At 40.2% G+C, this 21,463-nt stretch overlaps 1 protein-coding gene across 2 annotated transcripts in view; it reads right to left on the bottom strand.

Moving 5' to 3' along the window:
- The window catches only part of LOC6623540 (uncharacterized), an 86,253-nt gene extending 65,521 nt beyond the window's left edge, over positions 1-20,732 (bottom strand). For both annotated transcript variants that reach the window (XM_002047292.4, XM_070208059.1), the window contains exon 1: positions 20,088-20,732. The gene's annotated coding sequence lies outside the window, so the exon portion shown is untranslated. The remainder of the gene's footprint in view (positions 1-20,087) is intronic.
- Between the last annotated feature and the right edge of the window lie 731 nt (positions 20,733-21,463).

The following is a 21,463-nucleotide window of genomic DNA, read 5'->3' as shown; positions in this document are numbered from 1 at the left end:
CAAAAGCATACCTAAGAAATTAATTATAAAATATAAAAAACCCAAAGTAGAAGAAACACCTACAATAATAGGAGATATACCAATTGTAAAAGAAGAAAATGTTACACTATATCCAAACTTAAACACCTGAGGACAGGCACTTTTCTAATGGTTGGGGGAGTGACATATCCATAGTCGCACCCACCCTTTAACATATCTTAGCACATAAGCATAAGCACAATTATAAACATTTCTAATATTGTAAACAAAGAGCCTGGTGATAACATCGACATTGGTCAAGATCAAACTGTCCCCCTTTGGTAGACATAAACAATTCACCCTAAATATCACGCCACTGTCAATGTTCCCATCAGAGTACTATCCCACGCATAATTGCTGACGCAGCTCAAACTTCACTCAATTTTGACTCAAACTCTCTCAAAGCGAAGTTTGCTAAGCGACCGCAACAGTTAGATAAATCAGTTCATATTCGGGAAGCAAATCTGAATGTACTCAACAAAAGTAGCCGTTAAGTGAAAATAATAAATTGAAATATATTTTTTTATAGTAACCTAACGTGTAAAACTTAATTATATATATATATATATATAAAAAAGGTGTTGAGAAATATGCCTGATTTATAGAAACTGCAGCCTGTATTTAACGCCCAGAGCCGCAGTTAATTCAGCCGACCCGCTGCCCAACTGTGGGGCGGTGCGAACAACCTACATTGGCAGGCCCACAGCGGCAAGCTGTTGTTAATAGTTTTGGCAGTTCAGATAACCGCTTGGATCTGGGACAGCTTAATGGGATTTGTGGCTTGGTTGAGAAAGTGATTTCAAGTATAGTCGCTATCATTCTCACTTTATGCCATTTTACAGATGGCGTCGAAAATAATAATGATTTAAAATAAAAACCTTTATATTTTATAACTTTACTAGATAAGCTTCGGAACAGATTAATGCGAACTGGCCTTGTTTAAAGTAAACGCATGCAAGACATTATAGTTCAAACAACTTTATTCGCTTTTCTTAAGTCATACAAAATTGGTTTTGAAATCCCTTACGGATAAATATATAAATACCGTATACTTTAAATGTATAATGATTATCGATTATATATACCTATAATGGTTTCATTTATTTATATTTTTATATAATGTTTCATACATAATTCGTTCCCTTAGCATTATAATATTTCACGTTATAGCTACACACAATGGCTTTTTGGCTCTATTCAGTTGGTTGACGCCCACTCTCTCACACATGTGTTAACCACCTTCAACATTCTGCTTTTCGCTAAGTTATTTCTGTAACACGCTGTGCGTTTATCAGATTGCAATCTTTAATTAATATAATTAATATAAAAGACGGCTACGTTTGCAGCTCACATCATTAACTTTGGCTACGTGTATAATTTGAAAGAGCCACTTCCTAGCCTAATGCGTTTTTATTAAATTAACCGTTTAGGTTTCAAATTAATTTTAATTACGCCATCTAGAGGCCTGTTGCCCGTTGGCTGGTCCTCAGATGCAGCTAAGATACGCTTATAAACGTGTGCTGTAAACGGTTGCGCAGCGGAAATAACAACAACAATGACTGTTGTTGAGCAACATCAGCAATATTAACAAGAGAGAACTTCTATTGTCGACTTGCCGCAATTTAAATACCCTTAAAAAGATTTAGTTGTTAATTTTTGTAACTAGATTGGTGGAACATAGAAAAGAATTTTTCATCTTTCGACCGATTGTCTAATATAACTATATATGATATAGTATTCCGACGTTATTTGGCCTGCTTTTAAGAAGCATGAAACAATAGGGAAACGGACCTATGCAATGCACAAGACGAAGGCTAGTAAGTCTAGAAGTAGACAGCTGGGCGGGTCGGCAAGGTCATAGTTATATCAATGCGACTTCTTCATGCCCATCAAGAATATATACACTATATAGAGGTTGCTAAACGACGCCTTCTTTGCGTCACACGTCTCGTGACAAAATTAGAATACCTGCTTCAAGGGTATAACAAGAGAAAGAACAAGAGACGCAGAACGTTGAACACTGAACGGAAAACGTGGTGCAGCTGAAGCATTTCGTGGCTGCCACTCGGATTTGGCAATTGAGCGCGAATTCGTTGCGTTCGCATTGGCTGCATTTTGTGCAACACGGCGGAGCCTGTGTCTCACTGTGTTTTACTCAATATTAATGAAGTCATTAAGACGACATCTTCCTTCGGGATCGCGCGTAATGCGAGCGAATTATTAACAACGTACCGCGCACGAAAACAAGCTCCAGCTCTTCCACTTGGCTTTGTGGCGTGTCCAAGCAGCGCCGACGGCAGCCAGAAACCAAAAACAAAACCAGCAAAAGTTAATATACGAGCAAGAAACCGAAAAACAAAAAACAAGTAGAAAAAAAAAGAAAATCATAATAAAAAGTAATCATAAGAAACACAGGCCAAAGCGGCTTTCATAAATTTGCATGTCGCTGCCATCGGGGGGCTGAAAGCCCGCCGCCGGATCTGGGGGCGTGACAACAAGTCAATTCGGCTCAAATGTGGTACAGGCAAAGTAGGGGTTTTTTTTTTGGCAGCCCATGCGGAGCACAAAAAAGTATTATGCCAACCTAACACGAATGTCAAATGCCCTAAGCAAATGTATCTGACAGATACATGTTGTATCTACAGCTGAGTACATTATATTGAGAGACTCATATACTGTTTGACTATATGTTTTCTTTATCTTAGTCTACTTCCATTACGTAGTTTTCAAGGCTTTTTTTTCAAAGATATAAATAATTCTAGTAGCTTTTGCTGGTATCTTAGACTTCTTTCTACAAACTCAACAGAACTTTTGTTAGGGTATCCAAAAAAAGAGAAGTTTGCACATCCAAAGTAAACACCATGGATGTATCTTGCTCTCCCTCGTGTTGGCAATAAAATTGCAGCAACAGCGCAAATTTTTGAACGCATTAGAAGATTGATGCTGGCAGCTGTTTACACAGCGCTTCCCCCCGCAGACCCAGGTCCGAGCCCGTAGCCGTAGCCGTGCTCTGTTACCATACCAAAGTGATTGCAATTTCGCCCGAGTTTACTTTGTGCAGATTTTCTTTTTATTGGCACAAAGCAAAAGTTTCTTAGCGACAAACAAAAAAAAAAAAAGAAAAACGCAAACACGGAAAAAAGTGTTTTCCTTGAGTTGATTTATTTTTTTTTGTTTGTTTTTTTTTTTTTTTTTTTTTTTTGGAAACTTTGAGGAAACTGGGTTAATAAGATCGCCGTCGTGGTGGTTGGGCTGTTGCCGGCGTCCGGGCCTCGTGGCCAGCTCATTTTGAGTATTAATAAATAGCTGCTTTTAGCCGGCAAACGCTGAAACTAAAAGCGTCTCATTTATTATGCATCAAAGATAAACCTAACTGAGATTAATGTCTCACTTCAAAATGGTCGACAGAAGCGTTTGTTGACTCTTTGAGAGCTGCCGGCGCCCAAAACAACTCACCAGCTACAAAACTGTTGTAGAGTAGTGGGCCAGAATCTCGAAAACGGCGGCAGTCACGCAAAGATCATCTTCCAATCAGACCAATTATGTCGGCAGCTCATAAAAAACGCATTCGATAATTATATTATGCAGTGTCTGGACAAAGTTGGGGCGCCCCAGTGGGGGCAGGATAACAGCAATTACTGCTGCCTGTGCAGATGCATGTACAAGACATACTTGTAGCCTAAGTGAGTAGTTGCCACAAGTTGCTAGTTTAATTTGCTGCAGTTGCAAATTGAGCACTCCTTTGTTGGCCCTGTGCAGCAGCAGCAGCAGCAGCTGGTAAATTTGCAACACGCAACACGCCAAGCGAAAGTTGTTGAAATTCAGTTAACCTTGGTCGGGTATCTCGAACTTGCAACTTGTAGCCTGCTAATTTGAATTAATTTTGTTGTCAACACGTAGTTATATGAGTATGTGAAATGTTTGGGTAGTATCTGTGAAGAGTAGGCTCTTAAGAGAATTGACTGAAAAAAAGGGTTAAATTGATAACAATTGGGTTTTAAGCTTTAGTATTGTACGCTTAGGGAACTTTTTGAAGTGGGAATTGGTTTAAATTAATAAGCATGGGTTCTATATGGTTAAATGTCTACATGTGCATATTCTAAGTTCCCGTTGAGCCATGTCGTTACTTAAATAGCTCCGGAAAATCCCCACAGCATAAAAATAAAATATATAATTATACTTAATTAAACGCTGGCACAAACATTTCGTTTTTTTAATGTGCCAACACAACTGCTAACCGTAATATTCGCTTTTATATCCCATAATGGCATGTTTTGTATTGCATATTCCTGGTATTAAACTCATAAAAAGTAATGCTTAATAGCAATAAACACATCAGCATTCAACATGCAACATGCAACTGCAACTTGTCACATGCGTGTGACGACATCAAGGCAAAAATTAAAATAGCGACATTTTATTGAGTTGTCAGCTGCATCAAGCACATGCAAATTTGATTTATACATACATGTGTATATGCCAGCTGCCACGCCCACATCCACCTCCGCCCATTTGGGCAGCCCCCATCTACCCGTGCCCATGAATCTGCTAGCTGTTGTGCAGAACCCATTTCAAGTACACACCCCAAAAAAGAACTTGGCTATGCCACGTCGAGGAGTGTACCCAGAGTCGCATCCATCGCACACATGTGAGAACTGCCACATCTAAAGGATGAGGTGATGATTTTCAACGCCCCACAGAGCAGCCTGCCCCTTGGTTGCGCCACACTCCTACCACTGGCTCACCAACGGTTCTTTGCCAGAAGTCAAAGGCAATTTATATAGGGCTTTATATGCATGTGTTTTAATTCGACGCCGTTGTACGAGAAATTTGCAAATATTTATGTTAAACATTTGTAGGCGTGTGTAAGTGTGTGTGTGTGTGTGAGTGTGTGTGTGCGTGTATATGCCTCCGCTTGTGGGTGTGGCAGCCCAACACGCCGACAATATTTATAGATTTTTTTCGTTACACGCCCACAAAAGAGGCTGGATAACAGATTTAGCATAATACGTTTTTCTCAGTGTATATAGTATGCGTGTATGCCCTAACCCTTCTAAGTGTATCGCAGGGCAAAGTGTTTTGCATAATTTGGCAGAAATTAAAAACGAGGGTAATATTCATATTAATATGTACTATATATATACGTATATAGGACTACTCGTAGCCATATACAATGCAATTCTACAGACTCGTTTACTTGTAGTCGCAAACAAAAGAAGGGCGTTGAAATTGACACCTCGAGTGTAAAAAACAAATAAAAGCAGCAAATATAAAAATTTAAACCCTTTTTTCGACAACAGACGAACGAAGGAACATATTAAAACTGGGCCTGTTTTTTGCTGCCTGATGGGAATATCAACTCACGCTAGAGATGGGAGCGTGAGGCATAACTACAATATGCCAAAAAAAACATATCAATTGCAAAAAATTTCACTAGAAACTAATTAGAATTCACCAAGTTATTATAAAAGAATTCCATGGGTTATTTTAATTTGGAATGTCCTGTGTAATTTCCATATATCTCCCATCTCTAATTCATAATACCAGGCAGTTGCAGGGTCTGACGAACGAGGCGCGTCTGTTGCGCACACACTTTGGCAATTCGTTTAATTATTATATTATAACGACGACACATACACACACTCATACACACGTACACCACAGCTGCATAATAATAAAGAGGAAAACGTACATAAAACGCTGCCAGGAAACTTGTGTAAATCATATCGCATAAAGCGGCAAGACGCAAGAGAGTAGGGCACACGCTGCAGAAGCACAACAGCCGCAGGCAACTGCAAAGACAAGGGACACACACACATACACACAACACACACAAAGCACACACACAACTTGGCATTTACATGGCCCATACGGCTGCCTCGCAATTGGCTTTGACAATCGAATCCAAATTCGAATCGGAGTCGGCCACATCGTCCGTTCGTTGTCCTCTGCCCAAGCGTATCAATTGCACTCAAAGCGCATTTTTTTGTTGTCGCTTTTTATTTATTTATTTATTTTTTTTTTTTTTTTGGTGCCAAAACCACAAAATTATATTGAGCCGAGAGCTGAGAGTCGGGGCTGCTGGCTGTGCCCCAATACCAATCTCTACTTATCGCCGGTTGGCCATGTTAATTTTTAACCTCAGGCTTCGCCAAATCGAAAGCTGATCGTATAAAATTACAACTGACAGCGGACGCTGAGAACCGCAAAAGGTGACACTCGATGGGTGCCGCCTCTCAACTAAATTTGTTGTTGTTGTTGTTACTGTCGATATATGTATGCATATAGATTACATATATCGATACTGAACAGTGTGCGATCGGTACAAGTTGATAGAGACGGTTGCGGATGTGGAAAGTAAGAGTGTTAAGGCCAGAGTTAACTATGACGCAATTTGCAAATTAGGTCCTTTCTATGTGATTCTCATCGGTTCAATGCGAAATAAATATAAATTATCTTTATTTAATCCTGTCATGTTTGCACGCTTTTTCTCTCCTTTTGGACCTTTTTTTTCTCTGTCTTTCATGATTTTACTTTTTGATTATTCTGTTATTACTCTAACCCTCTTCTCTTTTTTCTTTTAGTGTTTAGTGACATACAAGATTATTTCCTCCCTCCTACTACTGGATAAACATTTTTTAATTTTTGGGTAAGTGCAGTTTCACGTATTTACGTATTTATAAAAAATGTAATATATGTGTTTGGGTATCACCTGAAAACGAGCTATTTCCCAGTCGTACCTATAAAAAGAGGCTAGCTGTGACAATAATTCGCTGGAAATAACAACCATAGTTATATCTATTTACTAGGCAGCCTCATAGCGTGTCGCATTTTGCAGACTTTCTCTAACAATGTCACAAACATGGTCCGCTAATTAGTTTTTTCCTGCTGCCAATTGGCTGTCGATGCAGTCATTAGTCGCCAGTCGGCGCAATCTCAGCAAAGAGATGGCCAAATATTTTGCGTTTTTACCATAAATGCGTAGGGTGCAGCCGTTAACTGATGTTGTTGGCCAAGCATAACCAACGCCTGGGAATTGGCCAACAAAACCAAGCCAAGTGGCCAATGAACGTCTGTTGCGTGGGAGTGTGAGCTTTGTTTTTTTTTTTTTTGTAGATTGCGTTTGCCTATTTGGCAGTGACGACACCGCAAAAGGGTTAACAAGTTTTTCGCCCTGGCTAAAAGCTGCTGCGAGTCCGGCACCCTGCCAGCTCAAAACCGTGATTCGCAACGCGCTAATATGATCATTTATTTGTCATTAAAGTTGTAGGTAATAAAAATAGTTTGTGTTAACATAAATATGGCCGTTCCTGAATGGAACCGGCTAATAAACACAGAATGTGACACAAACGGCTAAGCGGCAAGCGGCCCATTTGTTGATAACAGTGGGAGACCAAAAGGCAAAAAGCCTAAGCTGAAAGCTCCCAACCAGATTGGCCGCAAACCGGTTGCTGCCATGGTATTAGCCATAACTGGGCGTGTGCTTAGCATTTGAGAGTCGGGCACGACATGCTCGAGCCGGCCTTAATAAGCATAAATAGAAAATTTAATTAACAAATCAAATGCAATTTGATAAATGACTCGCAACGCTTAAGCGCAAATCTCACAGAGAGATTGCAGAGCAACTGCAGCTGGCCGAAGTAAAAATAAGGGAATGCAAATGTCGATCCTTTGATGGAACCATTAGTCGCTAACAGACATTCGCTCTGGCTTATTTACTAAATAAGAGTCACTTTGACTAATGAATCAATTTGCCAGGCCGCCGCCGCCGACGCCGCCAAGTAAATGATGAAGATGTGTGTGGACACAGCGCGTCGCAGCCATGACTGGGCTGGAGTCGAGTCGAGCTCCGTTGAGTTGAGTTGATTAGGGGGGCCCCCATTAATGACAAGCGCACAGGATATGGATACGCTCGGCAGTCCAGACAAGTTCACATGATGACGTCGACCCCAAACAGCACCATGCCCCAAACGCAACAGCCCGCCCAGCCCCCTACCCCCTTCATCCAATTGCTAGCGGGCAAAAGCGATGACGTCTCTGTTTATCTGTTGGCTGTTTGTTTGTCTGACTTTTAGATTCTGTGCGTCTCTTTTATTTAAGCTTTTTTCTCTGTTTTGGGTCGCTCGTCAATTAATTGCAGCAAAAACAACAAACTGAAATGAAATCAACGGCAACAGCAACAGCACCGGCAACTGCAACAGCCATACAAAAGCAGCTTGAGCAAAAGTTGAAATACCGTTTAATGCCCATTGGACACGCCCACTTTTCCCACACTACTCACATAGGCGACGCGGCGCGACGCAAGCTGAGGCAGTTCCAGGGAGCGCTTAAAAATGCGTCAAGAGTCAACTTTGACTACAGCACACACACAAACACCACAAATATTTGTGCATGTGTGCGTGTGTGTAATTGCAGTTTTAGCTTTTTATACCCTATGCAAAAAGGGATTACAGAGATGCGCTAAGCTTTGTACACGCGGCAACTTGTGAGCTGTTTACACTTGAGCTTCAGTTGAGTCTGGAATTTGAATATACCAAATTATTGCAACATTGTCAAATGGTTATTTCTGCGTTTGTTTGTTAATAAGGCGTTAAATATTATGTTATATTTTTACACTTTTTTTTAGATTTATTCATAGTATATGGCAGATAAAATGTTAATTTCCCAATGCAAGGGCGTTATGTTATGTTATGTTCAATCGAGTTCATAGCCAATTCATTCAATACTTTCTATAAAGAAATACAATCATAACACGTATATACATGTGTGTATACATAGTTAAAAATTGCCCTTTTATGATTTTTGATTTTGCATTCATATTTTTATCATTATTTTTTTTGTGCCTCGCTTTAATTTCAATTGTGTTTGCATTCCCTAATGTGTAGGGTATTTTATTGTGTAGTCTGCTGAAGTTTAATTTTCTTACTTGTTAGCTTTTGCATTTTGTTTGCGCTGCGTCTGCATCTCGAGTTGATTGCAACAGCTGCCACCCACGCCTCGAATCTAAAGTTATCTAGCTCTCCCTCTCACCTGCTAGGCCTCTCCCCCCTGTCGCACTCTCTCTTTACTTTTGTCAGATGCATTTCTCGTCTTGTGCACTGATTAATAAATTACAAGTTTTGTTTTAGTGATTGGTGCAACAATTTTTGAGGCGCATATTTTCTTGCTGAGTCTTTGAAAATCGCAAAAGGCAATGAAATTTTGTTGGCCGCGTTTCAACGTTGGCAATGACAAATTTTTGTAACATTGATTTTTAATTATTTTATGATTCGCTTGCTCAGCGTTATTTTTTTTTTTATTTTTGGTGGATTTTTGGCAAAGTCAAGAACAGCAGTGACCATTGGCGACATGGCTATGAGAGCCTATTTTTTATTGTTTTTTTTTTTTTGCGCACGTGCTGCTGATTGCTCCTATTTTTCTGAGAAGCATCTAATAAACAAGTTTGCGGCATGGCGCATGGAGGCTGCTCTGCCTCTTGGGGCACAGCAGCAGACGCGTGCGGCATTTTCCAGCTGCCTGGCTAATCGGTTGCGTAATCTTAAACGCGTCGTGGCAATTGAAATGGATTGCGCTCCGGCTTAGCTGAACTACCTGGTGAAGCGGCTGCAGCTGCTGCGGCTGTGGCTTCTTGGCTAAGTGGCCATCAGAGCCTGTTTTTTGGGGGCAGCTGTCGATGGGTATGAGCTGACGCTGACCCACAATCGATGCTCAAATTTCATTGCATTTTTTCGCGTTCGCTGAATAAAATGCTTTTTTTTTCATATTTTTCTTTTTTCAATTAAATTTTACGCCATGCCAATGTGTCTGGCGGGGTCTCTGGGAAGCTGCAACATAAGTCATTGCAGCGCCAAGAATAGCTAAAGTTGTGGGACAGTGCAGCTAATTGCGGCAAGTAGCAAGTAAGTAAAAATAAAGACAACTTGCGGCACAGAACGGATTAAGGAGCAGTGTCATGAGAGAGCGGGATGGCAAAAGGGGGGCAGCTGTGGCGGCTGCTGAGCCGTGGGTCATCATAAAAACATTATGGCTAGGCCCGCAAAAACAAACAAGAGCTGCGCCAACGTTGCAACTGCAACTGGTGGAATTTTTCAAAGGAATTGCAGCCAATGTGGCAGCCAGGCAGACGGGCAGTGGCGCGGGGCTGTCCAGGGCGCAGCTGCAGATGCCACAACAACAACATCGCCCGGTTATGCGTGTGTTTGTCACTGCGGTTTGACAGGCAACATGCGAGAATTTGATGAGCATGGCAATGGGGCTCTGTCCTCAGAAGCGTACGTACGCCTCCCCTCCCTTCAAACCGCACCCAGCCTATAGTTTCCTACTGCATTGCCTGACGAATGCGCGCAGTTCGTGTGGAGTCTTTTGGGTGGGTGTGTGTAACTTTGGGGGTCGTGTTCATAGCCTCAACAAAGTTTGATATGTACAGGTATTTATTATATATAAATATATTTGTGTGTGTGTGTGCGCCCATATAGAAAGGTCATGTTGTCTGCCTATTGTTGGCGTCACGCCGACGACGCCGTCGCTGGCGTGCGAACACGTTTCGCTCACAGATTGGAGCGCACAGGTGTCTTGGACAACGGCTTTGAGGCTCTGGGGCTCTGGGGGCTCTACGATCAATGGGCAATGGGCAGTGGCCCAGCCACGAACTGCACTGCGATTGGCCTTTTTGCTTTTGATTGTTTTTATTATTTTGCTTTTTTTACTGCTGCTGTCGCCTGTCAAGCGGTTGCAGTCGTTGTTGTTGGTTCTTTTCATTTATTTTTAAGACCTAAAACTGATGTCATTTATTGGTATGTTTATTGTTTATTATTTATTGTTGGTACTGTTGTAGTTAAGCACGAATGTGACAGCTCCTAAGATAATTGTGAATGTAACGAGTGGGTAAACAAAAGCTGCCTGTTATATAAGCGCCGCTTGCTTTGCTAATGACAGTGCTTATTGCATTGAAACTAAAGCTAATGCTATCTTAACACTCCGAATATCGATCACAGGGGCTTGAAAGTTGAACTATTCTATATCAATATATTTTGACAATTGTACCATTCCGCATGTCAAGCTACTGTGGATGTGAAAGTAATGAAAACGCCCAACTTCAAATAATAAAATACTCCGAATTTCTTACCACTTTGAATATAAAATCACTCCGAATACCGAAACACTCAGGAAATCAATACGAATGTGAAATCTATTCGACTCGATTTAAATTAAATCAGATTCTATTTTTGCTCTTGACCTATTTTTTTATGCTTCCGATCAGGCTCTCAACCCTCTTAGCTGTCATATCTTTGCACATGCTGGCTACTTCATTTCAAATATGCGCTACCTTCACTTGCCAGGTAAAAGAAGATGATCAGTTTTTTTAAGCACAATTCAGTAACGCACCTTGATGTGTCATCACTTGAGACGACTCTTTACATTCGATAGCTTAACAACTCAATGGCAAAAACTATTGAGCAAACACTTTTTGGCGAGACACTCGGCTCTCAACATCAACAATTATCTGAAATGTGTAACATTCGCGACGTGACTTTGATGTAGATGCTACAAAATGTGGAACAGCTGTCAAAAATGCAAACCTACAAGCATAGCAACAACAACAACTTTTCAAAGCTGAAGCAGACGAATTGGTAGCTTGTAATGCAATTTTAATAGCACCAAAAGACAACAGTTTAGCCAAGCTTCAGCCCTGACCTTGTTATTTGTTGTTCGTCTACATAATTTTCTTGCGTGCGTATTTTGCATCCATAATTAAAATGTTTGCTGCAAGAAGCAATTTTAATGGCCAGATATAAGGTATTAAATTTTTGTTTTTTAAGCCAAAAACTGATATGCTGACCACCCGACGGGGCAGCTGCGGCCCAGCTGGCAATTCGGCATCACCGCTGGAGGCAGCATTTAAGCTTATGCTAATTATCGCGATAATGCAACATGTTGCTGCTGCCATTGTGGCATGTCTGTCTGGCCCCAGCTGTCTTTAGCTCGTTTATACATCGCATTATATATATATTACAAGCAACAGCTGACGCTGGCCTTTGATGTGCCGTCAGTTTTAACTTTGACCTCAACTCGTTGATAAGTATGACAAAATTTGATGCCTCATGATGGATTATGGGCTGTAAAGCGGTTCAATGCTATGCAACTAATGAGATACAAGAGTGTATGCCGCGGCAGGCTATAAAACTTAGCATGAGACAATGAGGCTATAATATTTAATTAGCAATAACAACAGTCAGCTGTGAGGCATTGAAATATTATAAAACCCTATGAACAGCTATAAAAAGGTTTAACTAGGATTGAAATTGAATTTTATCATGATATAAGGATAATATTGTGTGAGCTTGAAAACAAAATGATTTCTTTTTATGTTTAATTAAGGAAAGTTGATGACTGACAAAATCAGTTAGTAAAAGAGTTATATTTAAAAGTAATATTTTTCAAAAAATACGTTTGCTATATTATATTGAACTAAGCTTGACAAGGGATGCTTGCTACTTATGTCTGGAAAATAGATAAATAAATATATATGCATACATTTCTTCAGATATTAACAGAAAATTTTGGTGTCCATTGAATTTTCTGAAACGATCTAGCTTAGAAACGAATGACTTTTGAGCCAGCTATTACTGCTTGCTATAATAGCTTAGCTTACTCGTAGCTGCCTGTCCCATGCAATTCTGGCAACGCATTACGAAAATAATATAATTTAATTAACTTAATAGTTCCCCAAACGGAAACTGCATGCTCTATTACTCATGTTTTTTGCTGTGACGCAAGCGACAGCAACCTATGACCTTACGGTGTTGTTTGCCACTGCTGCTGTCTAATTGAATTGCATTGTGGCAAACAAAACAAAAAAATATGAAATCTTCTAATTGGCAGCACTGGTCGCCGTCAATGTTGGCACGTTGTTTGGCATGCAGACGCGGCGGCCGAGGCCGCGAGCAGCAGCGCGCTCACCTGGGATCAACCGGCGCGCAAGCAGCTCGAGCGGCTCAGCCCGTCTACGTTCGCGGCCTCAACATGCATTTCCTTTTTGGGCTCTGCCAGCGACGCATAGAAATTTTCTTTATAAATCAGTTAATGTTTTTGTTGTTGTTGTTGTGCCTGTTGCTGTTGTATGTTGGATGTTGTTGCTCTGGCTGTTGTTCGTTGTTGTTCGAGCAACAAGCAAAAGTACAAAGCAAGTTGTTAAAATTCCTGTTTAAAGTTTTGTACGCACATGCAACAGCCTCGCAGTATTTCCCCCCATAGCATAAGCAACTTCAAAGGAAGCTGCTGCTTGCTGCCTGCTGCATGTTTGCATTAAAGACGCATTTTGTTTGCCCAGATCCGAAGACGAAGACCACGACGACGGCTTCGACGACGTGGACGCCATCCGCAGCGTGTTAGAATACACAACATGTAGCCTACAAACAGTTGGGGCCACTCATAATCAGGTTTAGCCTGAGCTCAGCTCGCAGCTCTGAGCTAGAGCCAGAGCCAGAGCCAGAGCCAGAGCCTGGCCCTGGGCTGAAAAGGGAGTAAGTTGCTCGGCTTTGGCGTTGGCGTTTGCCAGCCGCTTATTGACTTGGCTGCACATGACTGCACAAAAGAGCAGCAGCAGCAGTCGCAGCAGCAGCGGCAGCAGCAACAACTGCTCAGGTGGGCCAAGGCTAGGGCGGGAGCTTTGGCTGTTCGACGCTAACTAAACAATTATGGCAACGGCCTCGCATTGGTCAAGCAACAACAACATCCACAACAACAGCAACAACACAGATGATAATGATGACGACGTTGCCAACGGCTCCAGCCCCAGCTGCATCCCCATGCACTACCTTCGTTCCTCGTCCATCTAACTATCGCTCCTATCTATGCATCTATAGTTATTTGTATTATTATTTTTCGTTGTTTTTGCTGCGTGTCTGTTGCAGTTGCTGTTGCTTCGGCTGCGGCTGCGGCTGCGGCTGCCACAGTCTTCGTCTGTGCCTCAGTTTCAGTGCAACATTTGATGCATTCGCATGTGTGTTCCCTGTGCCTTGCAACAAGCCCAATCTTCGGCCCTCTCTGCTAGTTGCCGCCGCCTGCTATTGTTGCCTTTCGGTTTTATTTATAGTTAAAACTGCTTTAATGCTCGCCGGATCCGTACGCTTGGCCTGCCTGGCTTTGCCTGGCTGCTAGGGCTGCCTGGCCTGCTTGGGTCTTGGCCTGATGATGCTTGCAAGCTTAAAATCATCATAAATGCATGGTTACACAAACACGGCCGCAGACAGCCGGCCAGACATTCAAACCGAGGGGTATTCGAGAAGTTCTGAGCTATTTGATTACATTCAGGGTAAATGAAACACATATCCAACAACTTTACGGGATCCTACATTTCAGATTTAGTGTCTCTAACCAGATATACCAAAAAAATAACAATATTAAAATCGATATTTATCGATTTCGTGGCTGCAAAAAGTGCACAAAATGTCTGCGATCATTGTCATTGAATAGTCTTGTAAAGGGTATTACAATATTTTCATGAAATCTTATTTGTGTTTCCAAAAAGGTCTCATTCCAATAAAAGTGATTACAAAATTCTGACAACTATCTCGAAGAAGTCGCTTAAGATAATGATTTAGCTCCTTAATTGTTCACGATCTAGCCCTAATTTATCGATTTTAGAGGTCTCGATGAGTCTATAAAAAGAATCTGTTGAAAGATGAGATTTTGTATGAACAACTTTTCTGTTCTCCAAGAGTTCTTTACCTAACTCAGGGACTACAAGTTTTAATTTATTCCCCACACCCCGCTAGCTTTTGGTTTAATCAGAATATTTCCCCTTTCCATTCAAAACTTCTGAAGCGACCCACGCAACGTGGGCCAATGCTGTTGCAACTTTATGTTCTGGGTGAGTGGGGCGGCATTTTAGTTTTTATTTTCGTCATTTTCAAGAGAGTTTTTTTTTTGCGTGGTTTTTATTATTTTTTTTATTTTTGCTGCTGCACATTTCTTTTCGTTGCGGTTTTCACGTGTTGCTATTTCTGCAAGCTTTTCACTTAATGTTGTTGTTGTTGTTGTTATTTTGGATGTTTGTTTTTGTTGTGACTGCCATGAATAAGCAGCACAAAATGAAAACAAAAACAAAAGGCAAGCAAAAACAAAACGCAAGACCCACCGACCGACCGACCGCTCGCCCGCCCGCACGCCCCCGACTCAACTGACGCGCCGCAACGGGCGCTGCCCACGCCGACGTCAGCGTCGCTGCCAGCGTTTGGCGTGCTAATAACTCAGCATTTGTTTTAATATTTTGTTTTTATTGTTGATTTGTTGCTTTGTTGAATGACTTTTTTGTTGCGCTTGTTTTGTGTGTGTTTGTTTGCCAATTTTTTACTGTTGTTTTTTTTTTTCTTGCTGTTATTTTGTATTCTTTGTTTTTAGCAAGTTTGTTATTTATTCTACACATTTTTTGCCCTTGCTGCGGCTGCGGCAGCGGCTGCTGCTGGTTTTTAGTTTTTGGTAAATTATTTTCTGGTAGCTACATAAATATAAACACACACACACACAATTTATCAACTGGGCTTAGAGAGTGCCGCATTCTGGCTTACTTCATATTTTTTTTTTATTGTTTCTGCGTCTTTTAGTCTATTGGCTCAAGTTTCGTTTGCAGCTCTTTTGTTGTCATCAATTGTTGTTATTTTTTTGTGTTGCTTTTTATCGAGCGACAGCTCGTTTATCAGACTTGAGAACATATTGAACATCATCACTTAATAATATTGACACTTTTGGGAACTGAGACGTTTTATATGCCGATTTAGATTCAAATATTTTTCACTGTTGCCCATTTCCATTTCCCATACGGGCGCCCACGATTACGATCCGAAAACGAGCCACGCACACAATCAGCAAATTAAGTGATTATGTTAACCGGTTGCTCTTGTTGTTGTTGGCTTTAAAGGCTGCCAGCCAGCCGGGCCCAAAACAGAAATTTACATGAAAATTAACTTGTTATATGGCAAGCGGCAACAACAACGAGAGCAACAACAGGCAGCGACAATTTGAAGTTAAGACAACGCAACTGAAACCGAAACCGAAAACGAAGCCGAAGCTGAAGCTGAAGCTGAAGCTGAACACCCAACTGACAACCACTTGAGCTCCAGCTCGCTAGCTCCAAAGTTCTTCAGTTCTTTTATTTCTACAGCCGGCAATAATTTGGTATAATTTCAAAATTAGAGCTCATCATCAGCCGATATTAAAGTCGTTGGAGTTGGCGTCTCTCCTTCTATCTCCGACTCCCTCTTACTCTTGCTGAAGCCTGTAAAGCTTTGGCTATGGTCTGATGCCTGGGCCATAACTAAATTACATATATATGTAAAGTTTTTATAATACTCACATGTGTCGCATTGTTCCCAGTTTAGATAAGATACAAAAAAAAAAAAGAGCGACACGCCGAAGATTAAATGCCCTGGTATGTTTACAGCTTATGGTTGACTTTGGTTAAGAAAGATTACCTGAGAAACATACAAGTTTTTCATTCAAAAGCAAATTATCAGATTTTTCTCCCTATAGAAAACTATATGATATAGTACTTCGATTCTCAGCTACTGCCTGTAAGGAGGCTCATATGGGAAGTTCTATGATTCCAGCCTTATAATTGAGAGACTGTTTACGTAGTAACTGAATCAGGCTATATCAATTGTTCTTTGATGCGTTTCACACTTTGTCCCAAACCTAGAATACATTCCGCAAGGTCTATACAAGCAATTTGCATACTCTGTGATTAGCTGCAAAGACTGTGGGAAAGCAAACAAGATAAAAGTCGCATATGACACAAGGCGAAAGCAATTGTATCTTAGTTTGGGCACAGCTAAAACGTGCTCAAATCAACATACTAATAGACAGAACTTTTCTTTTGGCACAACTTTGCTTTTCCGCAAAAACTTTTGCTAATTGTTTATTTTTTTGGCAGCAAGTGCAACATATTAAACATTACATAAAAAGCAGCACGAGGCCAGCTGCGCCAGCTAGCTAGATAAGAAAATGCTATACCAGAAATAATGTAAAAAAAAGCAATCTCTACCGATTCGCCCTTTAGAGCATGGCTCTGAGCTCTTCTGTATGCCCAAGCCCAAAGCGCACGAACATTTTGCTGTTTTGTTAGCCGCTTGCGACTTCCGTCTGACAAATTTTTAGATTTAGATTATTCACAAAATGTTATTTGCAACACGTACGCGGCATATGAGCAGACGGGGCCCAATCATAGAGCCAGCTATGTTATTGCCTCTTCTTCTGTTTCTACTTCTATCTTTTTGTATTTTTTTGCAGCTAGCGTTAAGTTCTTAAGCTGCCACAAAGTTGAGCAGGGGGCACGGGCCGCGTCTGCTATTGGACTCGTTTAATTCAAATTAGCCGCTTTATAAACGAACCCCGTTGATGTTTCTGTCCATAGACTGTGGCCATAGTTTACACATATGTAGATCTATCTATATATATATACATACACATTCTTATTTATTTAGATGATAAAACCGCGTTTGGGTCGGCTGTTTCTTGTGCTGCTTTGGTGCCTGAGTTCAGTTAATTTATGAACACAACGCCATTATAATTCTCACTCTTTGCCGTCTCTTTACTGGCTCTGTCACACAGACTGTCGTCGTCTCCTTCTCGGGGTCCGCTGTCTAATGTTTATTCAAATCGGCCGGCAAACGGCAATTGCCAACATTTCTTTCTCTTTGCTTTTGCGACAAAGTTGATTCCCACTTCTTGTGACGTCTTGAACTCTGTTTAGTCTGGGACAGTGTCTGCCACGTCTAGACGGGGCCAGTGCAACGGAAGGAAGCCTTCACAAGCTGCACTTGAACTTGAGACACCCTTCTTTTTTATCCCCCTTAGTCTAATGAAATGAGACAAAGCGGGGGCAAGGGTGGGCTTTGATAAGCAGCCATATCGTTGTCGCCTTGTTAGGTACTTCAACTCCGGCTTGCCAGTTAGAGAGACAATCACACACAGAACACACATACTCAGACACACTCTTGCAGCCAGACACCTTTGTTTTGCCAGAGATCTTGATGTCTGGCTCATTGGGGTGCTTAGTGGTTGCTGCAACAGAGACTGTTGCTGCTACTATTGCTGCTGCTGCTGTGTCTGGCTGCAACTATTGTCAAGCTTTTAATTAGAGATTTCTATTGGCATTTGTTATCTATTTGCTGCTGACCTGGCTCTTTTATATATATTTACATATATTTGCTTGTATTCGTATTAACGTGGCAAGTTCTCGTTGCTATTGCTATTGACTAGCTGTTAAGTGACTCGAGTTTTGCCAACTAATTGAAACTTTTGGTCGGGCACGTTGCGTATACTTAATGTTCTTGCAGCTGGCTAAAAGTCAATTTTATATAGTTCTTGGGTTAACTTTGTGCAACATTTGGCTTAATGCTAATTGGCACGTGTCCATTACCACATTACACTATCTCTCTCTAGCTCTGTGGCTCAGTCATGCTGATTGCCAGTTATTATTGGCCGTTTGGCTGTAATGTGTTCTGCCGAACTGTAACAAGGCCAAAACCATATCTAATTAATATGCATGTGATATGCGGTCAAGCTCATATCATGACACTATTATTATGATGCGATTATACTAAAGACGAAATAGAATGCTGGGTTGGTTGGTTAGCTGTGAACTGTGCGAAAAGTTTCGCCGACAACAACCAGAAAGATACCAAGTTAGTATAACGCGGATTTAGGAACTTTAAGAAATCCGAATTGCTTTGTTATTAAAATTCACTTTTTTTATTGTATTAATTACCTTCAATCAACAATGTTAGAAAATGGCCTTTCATAGTAATTAAATTTGAAATGTTTTTATTATATTTAATAGAAAAATGAAATGCATGCGTTAATGGGAAAATTAAATTTTTTTTGCAAATTTAAATTATATTTGGATTTAAAGCAATTTAAAATGCAAGTGTTCACAGTCATTAATTAAAAATTAAATCTACCAACTATACGCAGACTACAAAATATATAAAATTTCTATGGGAAAATGGGCATGTTTTGAAAAGACAACAATCAAAAATTACCAATTTATTTAGCCTTAATTTAAAAAAGAAAGTACAAGATGATATTTTTTGATCAATATTTCTATGACATTATATCAATTGCATTGCATATATATCAATATAATATGTTAAGACAATAACAAATACCTGCATATCTATTTGAATATGCAGTTTTTATAAATTTCCAACTGAACAACTTTATGCAATGGTACTTAAACATGTTATTTAAACCCAAAGTGGAAACACACCAAAAAAAAAATTCAAAAAGAAGCTAAGCAACATATAACTAAAAATGTTGAGTTCAAGTTTTGTTTAACTGTTGACTTTCTTAGCTCTTTTTAAAGAAACTCAAAAAAGTAGCAAATAGAAATAGTTATAGAACCTCGACTTTCTATGACTTTTCAACTATTTTAAAGTTCGCACAAAAAATAAAATTAAAAAAAAAACAAAAACAAAGAAAGGCCAAGCTATAAAGTCACGCCCTTGTAAAATGGGCGTAATGTGTTGTCATTTTGTTTCCGCTGCGGCTTTTGTACATATTATATTATTATGCCAACATTAAGTAGCTTGTAAAGCGTTCACACACACACACACGCACATTGGGTCAATGTCGATAATTTGATGTGCGTATGTTTGTGTGTGTTGTGCGGCATGTAAAACGCCAGTTGAATTGTCAATTTATACAAATGCACAGAAACATAAACATTAACACAAACACACGCACACACACACACAAACACTCAAATGGCAGCAGACAACGAGAAAAGTTGTCAACTGTCAAATTTAATCATGGATATTATAAAACCAGGCTACAACAGATACATGACTAGATAAGCAAAGCAAAACAAAACCAAACAAAACAAAACAAAGCCCAACTGCAAATAATGTCAAAGTGTCGCTCAAAGCTGTTGTTGTTGCTGTTGTTGTTGTTGCTTTTGGCTGGTTTTGAGTGACATTATTTTTGGCAGCTTTTTGCGGCTAATTACAGTCGAAATATTTATGCAGAAATCTTGTAAACGCAAAGTTTTCATTCAATTTACGGCATTTTACCTTGTTGCAGCCTCAATTTGCGCGAGTTTTTTTACAAATGGCGTGCAGTCGGTTCCGTTTCCGGCTTGCAAAAAATATCCAATTAGAATTTGCAGCTGCGCAGGCGTCACTGCGTGCTGAGCGAACTTTTTGTTTTATGCACAACTTTCTTAGCCAAGAGAATTTTTATACAATATGAATTTATTTACTAATTTTATTGAATTATTTTTTGCACTTTGTTGTGTATTATCAATTTGCACTGATGTAGAAGTGCAACAATTTGTTGCACAAATCTTAACTTTGGCACTTTATCAATTCTAAATCTATGAGTGTGTGTGTAATTTACTTTTAACTGTAAACTGTAAATGCAATTTGTTACTAGAGGCAGCTAGAGCGAGAGGCACATTTAGGCACAACACACAACATAAAATGATTATATTTTAAATTATTTATTTTTGTTAATTTCCGATCAATTTTGGTTTTGGCGTTTTTTTTTTTTTTTTGACGTTTTTAATTTATATTTTTATTTAATTTTTTGTTTGGCGAATTTTGCGAATTTCTCGTCATGTGCGAAAGACGAACGAAAGGCGAAAGAACAAAACGAGCGGCCGCGCCGAATTTTGTCGTACGAGCGCCTAAAATCAACTGACTCGAAACGCAGCGCGTCGTTTCACTCAAGCGGTCTGTTGGATTTTGATGCACTCACCGAATGTTTGTCACTCAGTGGGCAACCGAAGTGTTGCGGTTCCAACCGAAGCGAATGCAACCAGTTGCAATCAAACCGAGCTGCTAGCCAACCAGTCTGGTTGGTTTTCGTGTTGGTTTCAATTCGCACCGTTCCATTTCACTCAAAAACCTGTTTGCCCGTCCGCCGAGTGCGCCGAGTGCAAACAGGTTTCGTTATGTTGCGAGCACATTTTGCTTAATTACTCAATTATGCTGCCGACACTCAGTGTCAGCCCTAGCGTGCGAGTGAGAGAGAGGGTCGCAAGAAAGAGATGGAGAGTGAGTGAGTGCAATTTAGCGGTTATATATTTTAGAGATTTATTGTTTTATCTAGCTGAATTCACAGCTACATGCAGATGGAGGTTTTTCAGTACTTTACAATGTTGGCGCTGCTTTTATTACACGCCACCTGCAGATAATGTTGTTACCTGGTAAAAGGATTTTTAATTCAATATAGGCGTCAATTGATGAGCGTGTGAAATCTTGAACTTAAGGAGCAGCGTACCTAGCCGAGGGTATAGATACATGCGTACATATATACGAAATTAAATGGCTTACAAACAGGAAGTTAAGTCGGTATCCCAAACTCCAAGGTGCTAGACAAATTTTCAACTTCTTTTTATTTTTCATTTACAACAACTAAATCCCTGAAAATTCATAAATATTTATGT

This window comes from Drosophila virilis, chromosome 3 (genome assembly GCF_030788295.1).
Source record: "Drosophila virilis strain 15010-1051.87 chromosome 3, Dvir_AGI_RSII-ME, whole genome shotgun sequence".
Lineage (NCBI taxonomy): Eukaryota > Metazoa > Arthropoda > Insecta > Diptera > Drosophilidae > Drosophila > Drosophila virilis.
This window is presented reverse-complemented; position numbering and strand designations above follow the sequence as displayed.